Source organism: Mustela erminea, chromosome 12 (genome assembly GCF_009829155.1).
Source record: "Mustela erminea isolate mMusErm1 chromosome 12, mMusErm1.Pri, whole genome shotgun sequence".
In the NCBI taxonomy this organism is placed as follows: Eukaryota; Metazoa; Chordata; class Mammalia; order Carnivora; family Mustelidae; genus Mustela; species Mustela erminea.
The window spans coordinates 69,416,169-69,428,642 of NC_045625.1; the positions used below are offsets into that span (position 1 = coordinate 69,416,169).

At 41.9% G+C, this 12,474-nt stretch overlaps 1 pseudogene; it reads left to right on the forward strand.

The window, feature by feature from the left end:
* The window catches only part of LOC116570499, a 69,401-nt pseudogene that overhangs the window by 36,726 nt on the left and 20,201 nt on the right, over positions 1 to 12,474 (forward strand).

Sequence of the window (12,474 nt, forward strand, 5' to 3'; positions counted from 1 at the left end):
ATGCTACATACGACTTTTTATAGTTCTGGAGTCATGTGAAAGTAGAGGTATCATGAACATTTCAGTTCCTGACTCTGAAATTTTCTCTCAAATTTGTCTTCTAGGGGTTTTCAGTAGGAGAGTAGGGCGGTCCTATGAACTCCAAATTCTGTAAACTAGGGGTGATTCACAGACCCTCTTATTGAGTTTTTAGAGTGTCCAGGAATATCTGTTAAAACAGACAAACTTCCATGCACACGCATGTGCGCACACACACACACACACACTCACACGAATTTATATGTGACCTTTAAGGATAGTACCATATAAACCTACAAGAGAAAAAAGAATGTCATTCTTCATGTTGTCCTCACCAGCCAGGCTGCTGTCCCTCTGCAGAGGGAATGTCTTCCCTGTGCTGAGCTGTGTTCCTGCTTGTCTCCTCCCTGCTGCTCAGCTGTTGGAGTGGGAGCCAAAGTCAGGCTCTGTCCCAGCTACCAGAGACCTCACTGAAGTGCTTCGGTGATGACTGTGAAGTTCTCCTGTGTTCTTAGCTGAGGACCCTCACCCTCACCTGGGTTGTGGACGGGGGCGGATCTCTATCTTTTCACTCTGCACTTGGACCTGAAGGATGGGCAGTGTCCGGAGGGGAGCCCTGGACCAGGATAGAGTGGACAGTCTTCATCACACCAGACATTTCACTATGAGCTAGGAATTGCTGGGGCAAACATGGTGTCATGATAGACTTATACCTGACTTATTTAAAAAAAAAAATGTTGCTCAGAAGTGAGGAAGGCAGAAAGAACACATTCAGGAGTACCTCGATATCGAGAAGGAGCGGTTGGAAAAACGGTAATGGGGGAAAAGGGATGTGGGACTTGGCTGTTTTATAGTCCCAGAGTTGAGCAAACCAAACAAACATTCTGTGGAGATATGTAGTTCTTAGATGTCATACAGCAGGTATTTATAAACGAACCAGAAATAGCTAACTCTTCAGATGAGGTTAACATCTCTTCAGGTGGGCTGTCAAGTAAGAATGAAGAAAACACAAGGGGAAAATAGCAGTAAGTCACTCAGAATTTTATTTTGGGGCCTTCTCCCCACCCCTTGGACTCACTTGGCACTTTACATAGATATTAAAGTAATGTACGCACAGACCGTGTTAACAAGGGAGCCAGCAAGTGGAAAGTAGGAAAAATGGTGTCCCAGATCCATCAAACTGGAAGACAGGAGATCTTCTGTTATGTTCTGTTTTTTTTTTTTTTAATTTTTAAAAAAGATTTTATTTATTTATTTGACAGAGATCACAAGTAGGCAGAGAGGCAGGTAGAGAGAGACGAAGGGAAGCAGGCTCCCTGCCAAGCAGAGAGCCTTACATGGGGCTCGATCCCAGGACACTGGGATCATGACCTGAGCTGAAGGCAGAGGCTTTAACCCACTGAGCCACCCAGGCACCCCATGTTAGGTTCTGTTGTCTACTTTTTATCAATGTCATGTCATTGACCCTCTAAATCCTGTGGCGGCTCTTGTCATCTAGTTGAATAGGCAAGACTTATGAATGAGAAACTTAGATAATCGGACATACATCAGAGAGAGAGAATAAAAAATACATTTTTGGGGTTTAATCTGCAGCCTCGACCATTGTAGAGTGTGACAGATGTCTCCATACTAGCCAGTTGCTCAGGAAAACTATGCCACAACTCTCCTCAATGACATGTTCCCATTTCTAACTTTTTGGCAAATCAGTGTGCTCTTCATCTGTAGAGAGGTGATTTGGGGATTAGTAAAGGAAACAGAATTTTTCTACAATGTAAAGACTATTTTTATTCTAGAACTTTAGGAAGCTGATTAGAAATAATTGTTGAGATTCCTTTTATCCCCTTCTAACTGTAGCATACAATATTGTGTGTTTTCTATAAAGCGTTGCAGAATTCTATCCAAAGATCTGTTTACTGTGCGGTTCTTTTTTTGGGTCCAGGATTGTCACTCAGTTGTGGGAGCAAAAAGGATTTTCAGAATTTATCGAGAACTTCCCAGTGATTTGATATCTTTAGCTGTTCTTCGCCACAATCTAGGTTAACACTATTTTGTCTAATTTATACCATTTACTAAATATCTAGTTTTAATGTTATTTTACACCCAAGTGGTCAAAGTGACAATCCTGTTTTATGATGTGGAAGAACAGGGAATATTCTTTAAAATAGTGTGTTTCTCCTCATCTGTAATATAGGGGTTGAAATAGACGAGGTTGAAGTTGTCTCTGCATGTTACAGTGAAAAGGTGTGCACCCTCTTGAATTTCAGAGCCCAGGGCAAGGCAGCCATGCAGCTGAGTGAGTTGGAAGAGGAAATGGATCAGAGGATTCAGGCAGCAGAACACAAGACGTGTAAAGATGTGAGTCTGTGGGATTGGCCCTTTCTTCCCACGATTCCTGATGGATCGCCTTTTACAGACCGGGCACCGGGCAGGGTTTTCCATGAGGGCTATTTTTGGTAATGATTTTGGGGGGAAAGCGAGGGGGGGGAGAGAGATAATAAGTAATCAAATAAAGTAGATAATTTCAGTAGCTACGAGTAAAGAGCAAGTGTGGTCAGCAACGATGGGGCGAAGCGGTCGGCGGGTCAGGGGCCTCTCTGTGGAGGTGCTGTGAGAGTGGAGGCCAGAGGAAGAAGGCAGCGCCCCCCTGGGGTAGAGAAGGGTGTTTCAGCTCTTATGCCACAGTCTCCCCGACCATGCCCACTGCCAACTTTAAATCTAGATTGCAGGGAAATTAAAATTCTGTCTGAGAACTTCAGTGTTTTATAATAAAAAGTACTTTTATTCAGCACTGAGTAAACACTATAGTTGAAACTTGCTTACCTTCAATGATTTCCATAGAAGCAATGTTTGTCTTTTTTCCTTATAAACTACAACTAGGTGATGCATGTTTACTGGAAATGGAAAATAGACTTACCTGTAAGGCTAATGTTGGGTTGAACATTTTCTTTTCATTTGCCCTGTTACCTCCAAGAGGCAGCAGGATGGAGTGCGAAGGGCCTGAGTATTGGCATCTGATTGTCATTAATGTGCTTCCGGGCTCTGCCTTTGCCCAGGCAGGTGGCCCTGGGGAAATAACCGGACCTCTGACCTTGGTGGTGCCATTTTTAGAATGGGGTAATGCACCAGCCTGCTTCACGGAGGCCCAGCCTGATGGTGGACGTGAGTGCCTAGCACCAGGCCTGAGGCGTGCTGACTGCATCCTGGCTGTGGCCGGCCTACTTTTTCCCGTGGCTCTTCGTACTTTGTGTCCTTCCAGATCCTTTGCCTTGGTCTGCTGTACCCCTATATGACTTCGGGTCTCTTCGTTGTCTTATCTCTTACTGGCAAGTTGAGTAACTGTTGGGATGTCGTGTTCAACAGAGTCAGTGGCTCAGAGTCCGTGGGCCTGCTTTAGGGCAGTGGAGATCCCATTCTTCTGATAGCACTCCATTTGTTGTAGTCTAGAAACAGGAGAATCATATATTCTTTCTGCCTTTTTTCCCTCTCCGTGCATTTTATCTGGGTACTCATTCCCTCATCGAACACTTAGGCTTCTTCTTAACCAGCAGACTTGTGGTTGGTGTTGGAGCTTACCAGGGCTCCCACATCCTGTAACTTCATGTTTGGCTCAGCTCGGCTCCCTGTGGTTCTGCACCGCACAGCTCTGGTCCGGCGTGATCATCGCTCTTCCTTCTCTCCATCTGCTTCCTTTGCCCCTCCTTTCCATTTTCCCAAACTCAGCCAAGCTTAGAGAAAGTCTCCCTGTCTCCTTGATGTTCCCTCGCAGTCCTTGGTCATATCCACCTCTTCCTGACCTTGACTCCTTTTGCCCCTACAGTGTTAGTCCATTGCTCCAGGTAAGTATTTTAGACTGAAACGGCTTTCTCGAAGTAGAATTGACACACGAGGAGCTGCATATTTACAGTACAGAACGGGATAACACTGGGTGTGCCCATAGTTCAGGAATCCACCACCAACAGTCAAGATAATGGGTGTATCCGTCCACCATCTAAGTTTCCTCAGGCCCCTTTGTCATGCTTCCCTTCCTCGCTCCTCTGCCCTCCTTGCCAGGCAACCACTGTGTATCCTCTTCCATGAAATGTCTGTTAAAATCTTTTGTTCACTTTGAAAATTAGGTGGTTTTCTTATTATGCAGAGTTTTATTTGTTTTTAAATACAGTTTTCTTTTAGACTGATTTATTTATTAGAGAGAGAGAGCACAAGCAAGAGGGGCAGAGGTAGAGGGAGAGAGAATTTCAGGCCGAATCAACACAGAGCCCGACCCCAGGACCTCGAGATCTGATCTGACCCGAAACCAAGGGTCAGACACTTAACTGACTGCACCACCCAAGCGCTCCTTATGGAGTTTTGAAAGCTCTTTATGTATTCTGATTTTAAAATTCTTTCCCCACGGTGACTTGTCATTTCATTCTCCTAACAGTGTATTTTGAAGAGTAGAAATTTTTCATTTTGATGAGGTCTGATTTGTCAATTTTTCTTTAATCATGCTTTTGGCATCTAAGAAACTTTGCCTAACACAAGATCACAAAGATTATTCTGCTGTTTTCTTCTGTAAGTTTTATTTGTTTTAGATTTTACATTTAGGATCCATTTTGCAAGATGTGGGTCAAAGTTCATATTTTTTTGGCAGGTGGATATCCAGTTGGTCCAGCACCATTTGTTGGAGATTCTTTGTTCTCCACTGAATTGCCTTTGTACTTTGTCCCACGTTGGTTTACTGTATTTGTGTGGCTTTATTTCTGGGCTCTCTGGTGTGTTCCATTGGTTGCTTTATGCCAGTATGACATTGTTTTGGTGACTGTTGCTTTATAATAAGTCTTGAAATCAAGTAATATTAGTTCTTCAACTTTGTTCTTTTTCAAAGTTGTCTTGGCTATTTTAGATCCTTTAATTTCCATAGCATCAGCTTCTCAATTTCTTAAAAACAAAAAAACAAAACCCAAACCTTCTGGGGTTGATTTGATTTCATTTCATTTATAGATCAATATGGGGAGAATTGGCATCTTAACAATAATGAGTAATTTGATCCATAAACTGGATGTATTCTCCCCTTATTTAGGTCTTCTTTAAATTTTCTTAGCAATGTTTTGTACTATAGAACATATGGATCTTATAAGTCTTTCCTCAGATTCATTCCTAAGTATTTGGTATTTTAATGCTACTCTAAACTATGTTGTTAAAAATTTCAATTTCTGGTTTCCCATTGTGAATATATAGAAATACACTTGATTTTTACATACAGATCTTATACTCTATCATATTTGTTTACATTGCTCACACTCAGTAGCCTTTTGGGTCGAATCCATCAGATTTTCTAGGTAAATGGTATATAATCTATGAATAAAGACAGCTTTATGTCTCTCTTTCTGACGTGAATGATCACTTCATTTTTCTCTCTTTATTGCACTGGTTAGAATAAGAAAAGTGAGAGCAGACATCCTTATCTACATTCTCTCTCTTAACAAAAATTATGATGTTAGTGGCATATTGTTCATGGATGCCCTTTATTCGATTTTGAGCATGTTCCTGGTTGGCTAAGAGTTGTTGTTCTAATTAGGAATGGAATGTTGGATTTCATCGAATGCTTTTTCCGTAGCTATAGAAATGATCATGGCTTTTCTCTTTTTTCAACCATCAATGTGGTAATTACATGGATTTTCAAGTATTAAAACACACTTGCAGTCTGGGGATAAACCCCACTTAGTTATGATGTATTTTCATTTTTATATCTTGGTTAATTCATTTTGCTAAATTTTGTTTATTATTTTTACATCCATATTCATTAAAGATATTAGCTTGTGGGTTTCTCTTAATGTGTTTGATTTTTGTCTCAGGCCAGTGCTGGTCTCACAGAATGAGTTGGGAAGGCTTCCCTCCCTTTCAGTTTCCTGGAAGTTTGTGATGAGTTGGTCTGAAGCACCACCATTTCTACCTAAGTTACTGTAATGACCCCCCATCCAATCTCTTGGTGTCTGCCCGTGACAGGTTGGGAATGGAAAGAGCTACATAGTGGTGATTTCCTTTATTAAGCTCTGAACCAAATATTTTCACACCATAAAAGTTGTTATGTTTAGCATCATGGTGCTGGTTTTAGCGAGAAGACTTGCCGAGATGCCAGGAAGGCTGTCCGAGGTAGATGCTCATTGGGAGGCTTCATGTCTTCGTCCACCTGTGAAGGGGCAACACTTGCTTCCTCACCTGTAAAGCTCAATAAACTCAAGAGACTCGCTTAAAACAAGGTTACCAGGAGTGAAGATGTTGTTCTTCTCCAGATATCTCCTCCTAAGCATAGAAGATTTCATTTACATGGATTATTTAATTTATATGGCTTATTTAATTTACTTGGATAATTTAATATACTCCTCACATTAATCCAGTACGGAAATGGAGGCTTCAAGTAAGTTGTCTCAGCTAGACAGCCAGTAAGTGTGATGTAAGACCGTGTAACTCCGGCAGGTGTTGAGACATGGGGTCATGTCTCCCCTGCAGAGAGTCCTTACCTTACCTCCCAACTCACTTCCTGTCACATCTCATTGTTAGCTTCTTCTTGTATTGCTTCCTGAGATCATCTTTGCTTCCTGTCTTCTCCCACCAGGATGCCTGTTGGTCTTCATTGCTTCTGCTCTGTCCCTCGGTGCTCAGGACTGTTGGCATATAGGAGGCTATCAGTGCATATCTGAACACTCAATTTCACTGGCTATTATAAAAATTTATTTGAGTTCTAAACACAAGGCGTAAAGTTCCATGCTTTGTGAAGAGGGAAGGGAAACTTAAAGATATCTGAGCTCCTGGGAGCTACAGCCCTTGACCTCCTGGTGTGCTCCTTAGCATTCTCTGATACAGGCAGGATACATCTGAGAAGAGCCAGCCCACGCAGAAGCACTTAGCGTAGAAATTTGCAGGTGATGTGATTTGAATTCAAGTAAGGTGTGAGCTCTTGGAAGCAGGATACACCCACTGGACCTTCCTGGGCCCTGATGCCATGATAGGGTGCAGGCAAGCACTTGGGCCCTTGGCTCTTGCTGTATCTTTTAATTAACAATAGCAGTAATTAATTAAACTAGTTAATAGATGCTCCCTGGCCTCCTGTCACAACATGAGTGATAGTCTTATATGCGTCTTTCCAGGTGATGTGTGCATGTCGGCTTTCACTTGCACAGGTTTCAGTTCCAGAAGAGCTGTACCTCGAGAGTCATTTGGTTTACTTCCGCCATCCCTTCTTGCCCTCCCTGTGTAGGAGACTTGGGATCAGCCTTAGTTTGACATAATACATTTCTCACTTAATGGGGTTTTGAAAAACCTATTTAAATTAGTAAAATCTTTTATTCTTTTTTTTTAAAGGAAAAACGTAAGGCTGAGGAAGCCCTCAGTGACCTCAGACGTCAGTATGAAACAGAAGTAGGGGATCTACAGGTGACAATAAAGAAACTTAAAAAGGTAGGTTTGTGGCAGTGAGGCTTCTAGGAATAGCCTCAGTATATCCGGGTGTTTCAGTTTTTAGCAACTGAAAACATTGGGAATCATATTAAAGCAGCAGTTGGAATCAGATTTCAGAGTCAAACGGGGCTTCCTGAAAGATGGTTTTTTAAAGGTCCCTGATTTTCTGTTTCAAGGCCAGCCTTTCTTCTGCACAGGTCTAATAAATATTTCTGACCCCTTGGACAGTTGTCCATCAAACCCCAGTTTTCCTTCCTTGGGTACCCTCAGGACCCACATGTTCAGTGGACTCTGCTCAGGACAGGAGGGATCCTGTCTTTACTGGTCACATATTCTCATATCCTTGCCCCCAGCTAACTGCAATGGCCAGTATTCGGTGAATACTTATTAAATAAAGTAAATAATCTTGTTCTGTGCAGAAAGTTCCACATGTAGGGCACCCCCGATCAGCAGGAGGTAGGAGGGAACTTGCTGAAATGTGAGCAAAGGTGTGATTGGGTTTGGCCTTTGCTGTGTTTGGTCTCTAATGAGTAAGGTATTCTTCACCCTGTGATATGCTGGTAGCTACTTAACAACAGGCTCTGGAGAGGCTAGGGGGTCAGGTACAAATCTGTAATATTTGCTGATTTCCATGGTGTTAAGGCTGCCATCATTACAATTTTAAGCTGCCAAGTTGACATCACTGAGAGCAGAGTTTGGGAAGAGGTACGTCCCATTGGCTCTCCGCTGCCAGCCCAGGCTGTCTGCAGCTTGGTACTGGATCCACTGCTTGGGTGTGGGTTGTCTCTGCAGCGAGCGGAAATACCTTGGCTAAAGTGAAAACGGATACTGGAAAAAGAATCATTCCTGAAAGTGGCACTGTGGCACTTTGCTTCTCTGGTTGTTCATGTGATCGCATTTAATGCTCTTTCCAGTGTTTATAGTCAATGAGATTAAGTGACAATTAGCTGTATTTTATAGTCTATTGCAGTTCAAACCTCTGGGATTATTAAAAATTCTCCCCAATAGCCTTCTTGGGAAATTATGATCAATGTCAACCTTTTCTCTAGTTGACAGAGGCCATTAGACAGACATGAGATGCTTGAATTGCACAATTTGAACAGACCAATGTCTTGTTGATGCCAGAGTCACAGATCTCCTCACCCTGGTCCTTAGTTATTTTCCTGTCTTCTGACATCTTTAGGCTAAAAGCAAGTTACGCAGAAAAGACACACAATTTCTTGCCATGATGAGGCATATGATGAGGACCACATAGGCCCTGAACAATAAGAGTCAGAAGTGATGGGACCAGAGTCCTCATCGTGGCTCTGCCACTTTCTGCCAGTTACACCTGGGACAATTGACGTCGTTATCTTATCATTTCGTTTCTCATTTGTAAAATGGGATTAATAATTGACTGTCCTGCATCAACATAATAGCTGAGACGTTACTGACTTTATAGTTTAATAAGCTCTTTTTCACAATTTTTAAATTTAATTCTCAAGCTTTCTCTGAGGAGAGGTGAATATGCTGCTTTCACCGCTGAGGACATGGAGTGCTTGAGTCACAGCGCCAGTAAGCTGTGGAGTGGTCTCGCTACGCATTTTGCACTTTCTCACTTGTACCAGACTTCCCACCTGCTGGGGAGGCTTTTTTATAAGATGGGGATTTACGTGAGGGAATGTTAAAGGCTTAAACTATGGAAAAGATTACAAATTGATTATGACTGCCGTTACCCTAAGCCATGAATCCTGAGGAACCTAGTTTTTTTTTTTTCCCTTAGGATTTTTATTTACTCATTTGACAGAGATCACAAGTAGGCAGAGAGGCAGGCAGAGAGAGAGGAAGGGAAGCAGTCTCCCCACTGAGCAGAGAGCCCGATGCGGGGCCCATCCCAGGACCCTGGGATCACGACTTGCGCTGAAGGCAGAGCTTTAACCCACTGAGCAACCCAGGTGCCCCAGGAACTTAGCCCCCCCCCCCCATTTTTCTTCTCTGAAATTGGCATGCATCTGAAAAAATCAAGGGCTCTTCTCAGAGCTGGCCAGGGGAAAGAGTCGTCTCGTGTGAAAACTTTTAATAGAAGCATTTGGTAAGATGAAGAAAGTCCAGCATCAGATTACTTAGGCTTTGACTTAGTGTGATTAAATTTAGCATTCATTTTGGTCACTGCGTAACTACTCAGTTAATGGAAACCCACGGATCCCCACCGTTTCCAGGGACTTTGTAGGAGAGACATTTTAGTTGTCCATGTTAGAGATGCTCCTGAGCTGGTTTAATCTGGTGATACTGACAAGTCACCCAGAAAGCAAGCTCAGGTATATATCCATAGAGTCTGGGTGCATATGTCACTAGCTTACTATCACACTTACATGTTACTGATTTCAGTTATTCTAATAAGCACTTACTGGAATCACTGTGAAAAAAAGAAGTGAATCTGACGCTAACACTGCTGTTAAAAATCTTGGACTCTGGTAGGAGAGGTAAGGCATTCGTAAATAATTATAATACAGGGTAGAAAGTGTTAAGTACAGATAAATTTCTAGGAGAATATAAAGGTCCAGACTCATATGCAACGTAACTGAAAAGGTGAAGTTAGGTCGCTTAGTAGTTGAATGGCTTCCCAAAGGACTGTTCAGTTGTTTCAAAGGAAGTTCATTAAACCAAAAAAACCAAAACCAAAACCAAAACCAAAAAAACAACGCTTTTTAAATGCTTAAATTATTGAAACCAAGTTTTCAAATCCTCATGGATTATATGTAGCTTAATGATTTACAAAGATGTATCATGTTGAAAATTGAAGACTTTTAGAATTCCTATAGCTATATATTCAAGGATACTAATAAACTTAACTGAATCTATCCAGAGTGAGTTTGTACATGAACAGCTTTTATTTGTTCTTTCAGCTAGAAGAACAATCAAAACAACTAAGTCAAAAAGAAGATGTGACTGCCTTAAAAAAGCAAATTTATGATTTATCAATGGTAAGAATCACCTTTCATTCCCAGAAATACATTTCCTCTTCGACGACTAGACATGATTGGGCTGTTTATCGGTTTTCCGGGGATCGAGAGAAATTAATACTGCAGTGAAAGAAAGCCTTTGATGTACCTTTGAACAAACATGTTACTCAGGCTATTATCCTCAATGATTCCCCACCTGTGGTGAATGTTTTTATTTATTTCTTATTCACAGCAATGGTGGCATGGCCCTTGCACTTCACATAGTTAACCCTGCATTCCTGCAACTTAAGCTCTGCTCTGTGGGGTGAGGGGATAATTGCCCTTTCCTTCCTCCAGAGTTCCTCTTTCTGTCCCTTTCCCACCTTCCTGACCCTGCCTTTGGTCTTTCTGTGGCCAAATTGACAGCCTTTGTGTCTGTTTTATCATCATCATTAAGTTTTCTTTATTTTGTTTTTAGGTGGACTCTCAAAAAGTTAAAAGCCACTAGCGAACATTTCCTTTGTTAGGACTCTAAATATTCTCATTGCCGAGCCCAGAAGTGAGCCAGCTTGCTGCCAGTGCATTTCTTTCTCTCCATTCATTATCCCCATACCACTCAGAAGAGAAGGCTCCTAGCTTCATGGTCAAGTTGGAATGTGCCATCGGTTCCAAATTTTGCCACATCTTAGTTAGCTCTGTATTTGGATCATGACTTTCTTGTAGAGTTGCTAATTTTTCTTGCATTTCCTGGTTGAGTTTTTGGTTTCTTGTAAAAAGAAACTCTGGCATATTCAGGATATCATTCACTGATGCCTTCCAACTTCTTATTTATTCTTCCTGTTGCATGGAATTTGTTTTTTCTCTTGGAAAATGTTAATTTTGGATTCTCCAAAATTTCAGTTCTTATTGGACTGATTGTTTTTTAAACTCACTACCCATACATCAATCCTGGAGTTTCTGAACATTTTAGGTCGCTGGTGTAGGATTCCTGTGCAGCTAGGTAAATACATCTGTTTACCTGGGGACCTCCCCTGAGAGGGTGTCTTCCTAGGAGCTGTGTGTGTGAAGCTGGCTTTTGGAATGGGGGACCGCTTATGACCGGAATTAGTGGGATATGGATAAGAGGACTTAGGACACTGTATAGGGGTCATTCAGTTCTTTTTCTTTTTAAAGATTTTATTTATTTGTTTGAAAGAGAGAGAGAACAAGTGGGGGCAGAAGGAGAGGCAGAGAATCTGAAACAGACTCCAGCTGAGCACCGAACGTGAGGCAGGACTCTATCTCATGACCCTGAAATCAGGACTTGAGCCCAAACCAAGAGTTGGATGCTTAACTGACTGTGCCATGCAGGCACCCACTTCAGTTCTTTTCAAAAAGACAAGCCCTGTCTTACTGCCTTGGGAATTGACTCTGACTATTTGCTATTCTTTGCTAGTGTAAGAGAGGATGGCCTGGGGGCTGCGGGCTGTGTGCCTTAATACACAAATTTAATCTGTTTTTAAGCTCCATTTCCACCTGTGGGGGAGCAGGTGCTGCCTAGCTAATTGCCTTTTCCTTTGCTCTGCAGCACAACCTTCCCCACGCCTCTTCCAGACCTACTGTGCTCCTGCTCTCTTCTCTTCTGTCAGCACATTTCCATCCAGTTTCCATCTTCCAGGAATGTATTTAATTCACTTGAGTGTTGGGGGGCCCCTCTTGCATTCTTGTAACCTGTATTAGTTTATTTCATGTTATTTGGTATTTCGTGGGAATGGGGTCTTCAAAGGGAAAGAAGAATGTTCAGTCCATCATTTTGTACTGGAAGCCTCCAGTGTTTTTTTCCTTCTTTTTTAAGAAAAACATAGACTTTTTTTAGAAAACCAAACTATTTTTAAGTGCAAAAATCACAAATGTTAGGTGATGAGATTTATTGTAAAAATTAGCCAGTCTGCCCGGTGATAAATACTGTTAATTCCTCAGCGTATTTGTCAGTAGATTCATAGCTCTCATTGAGTAAAACAGATGTTTACATGTTTGATCTGAGTTAATTTGCCAGTAACATGTTAAAGTACATCACAATCCCATCTTGACTGAGTTTTTTGGCACCAAATGTCAAACG